The sequence below is a fragment of the Egretta garzetta genome, unplaced genomic scaffold, assembly GCF_000687185.1.
Source record: "Egretta garzetta isolate BGI_Z169 unplaced genomic scaffold, ASM68718v1 scaffold72, whole genome shotgun sequence".
NCBI classification, from domain to species: domain Eukaryota; kingdom Metazoa; phylum Chordata; class Aves; order Pelecaniformes; family Ardeidae; genus Egretta; species Egretta garzetta.
The window spans coordinates 922798-925501 of record NW_009259032.1 but is presented as its reverse complement, the minus strand read 5'-3'; positions in this window follow the sequence as shown (position 1 = coordinate 925501).

Here is a 2704-nt window from a genome sequence, read left to right as displayed (position 1 = left end):
AACGGGCACCTGAGCTTTTGCTTTCCTGAATCGGTGGCTCCCTCAATGACTTAGGCTTGTACGTACCGTACTAACTTGGAGCTTGATCTTGCACTACTGCAGTTAGTGGGAAATTTGGCATTGATTTCAACAGGCCAGGATCAAACTCTCAGTGCGTGCACAGTGTTTACATATTAACCTATATTTAAGACTTTTGTAAAAAAAAAAAAAAGCTAAGGCAAATAAAGATCAATCTGGTAGTATTCCATGCACTCCCATAAGGGTGGTGCTAATTCCGTATTTGTACTTTTTCATGCCAAAAGCAAAAATAATCCCTCATTTTTCTTTCTTGGGGAATACAGCAGTCCTTGTTTTTGACATGCAGTAAGAACAATTATGATGTACAAAGAATGATTATTTATGAATATATTTTAAAGTATTTAGGTGTTTTAGGCCTATGACCAATCCTCATTCAAATATTCAAGTACAATTAACATCTAAACGGGACCACAAATTCCTGCTTACTTAGTATTGCCTGTTTACAAAAAAGCAGGTTTTATTTTACATGATTTTAAAGGATTTTCCCTTTTTTTAAACAGTCAGAACATGACTATTATTATTTATCTTTTGGGTTTTTTTATTAACTGCTATAGTTAAATACAATTGATCAAAAATGCAGGGTAACACTTCCAGAAGTGCTTAGAGTTGCCTTAATTCTGTTCCTGTTGGTTCCAATGGTATAATTTCTGTAATTATCACCACGAGCAGAATTAAGCCAACACTGGTTGCTCTTCAAGGTCGCCTCCTGAAAAATTGTGTCTCTGCATGTAATCAAGGCAGGTGCATTTCAAAAAATGAGCAGCCACTAAGGCAATTCTGAACTATGATGAAGGAAAAGGTCCTGAAAGAAATCTGTTTTGAATGCACAGTCTAGCAAAGCCTGTGCAGAGCCAGAACATTTTCTTCTAGGTAAGTTAGGTTCACATTTCAATGCAAAAAAGTAATCGTTACTCATACAAGACCTCCGATTAAAATTACTTCTACCTTTTCATTCGTTCAAGCAGTGTCTTCATAGGAACTGTGTAAAAAAAAAATAAAAAATAAAGTTTTACATTTACAACAGCATTGCAGATTAAGAAAGAATATACCTCATCCCAGCTCAGCTGATCTCTGACATGATCCATCTGATTTAATTTTTATAGGACAAGGTGGGTGAGTGCTGGTCACAAAAAAGTAAAATAAAAAGCCAGGAACAATTGTTTAAAAAAAAAAAACAAAACAGAACCAGGCAGGAAAAACTCATGGATTGTCATGAAAAAAAAAAAAATGTATTGCAAGAATAAAAAAATGTTCCAAATTCTTGTGTGCTGTAAAAAACCAAAAGTGCAGAAATCTGCAAAAATCAAACTATCAGCAGGATGAAACAGTCTGCTTGTTGTCTTTCCTGAACATGCTGACACACTTCTAGTCAAAGCATAAATAAAACTGGTAAAAAGACAGTGTGAAAAAATTGTTTTGTTTTCAGTCATGGTTTTTGTCTGTTAGCTTCTGGGCTGGGAAGCCTCTCACTGGGGAAGGAACGGTGTTGACAGGGGCAAGAGGAACCATTTAATCCACCACCACATAGGAACCAATTAAGTAAGTTGGACACCTACTTGTCCTGGGCTCCCCCTCCAGTCAGGAGATGGAGCTGTCTCCTGAGGGTGGCGTAGACCCCCAGTAGGATGCACCACATGCTGGAGGTGCCTGCCCAAATCCTCTGCCCAGAGGAGAGGTAAAACCTAGGCGCCCCTCTTCAGCGTCGACACTCAGCAGAAATTAGTTAAGCCTAAAGCGATACCAATGCTGCTGGCAGTGACACCACCCTGTAAAGTAACACGGCCAGCACTGCCAGCAAACCTGCTCCTGATCCTCAGCCTTAAATGCCCTCTGTCACTCCTCTGCTGAAGACATGACTTTACACAACACCCCATCCCCGGGCATTCCTCCTCCCTCAACAACGGGCAGTTTCTCCTTCCTCCCTTCCAAACCTCCCCTCCTTCTCCCCAAATGCAGTCCTCCTTCTTTCAAGCAAGGCTCCCACAAAGCTGTCTCTTCCCCTCAATATCCACGCTCAAAGTCTGCACCCTCTATTTTGTAGTCACCATTTGGTATCTCCACAACTGTTTTAGGAACTGCGACTGAAGACAAGCTTTTGCATTTGTTATTACTAGTTACTACTTGTGTCATATAAAACAAAAATAAGATCAGAGCTAAATATTCACACACCTAGAAGGAGGCAGTCTCCTCCTGCAGTGATCTGACACCCTAAACATAGAAGGTGCACATAGAGCGGCACAAAGAAATAGCCATCATTGCTATTTCAATTTTAGAGAATTGAGGTATCGACAGATGATGACCTCAACTCCATATCCTAATTTGCATCAACAGTCTGCCAGGCTTCACAACCCAAAATCGGAATGAAAAGGTTCTAGATAATGCAATGCATACCTCTATCATCTGTGTCTGATATCAGCACACCCACTGCAAGGCTTACCCCCTCTCAAATTCATCAAATATAAGAACCTTCTGAATGTGTGCCTGTAAAATGGGGCCCTTTGGCGCATAAAGGATCGAGAGCAGCCCTGCCGAGAGGGACTTGGGGGTGCTGGTGGATGAAAAGCTGGACATGAGCCGGCAATGTGCGCTGGCAGCCCAGAAGGCCAACCGTACTCTGGGCTGCATC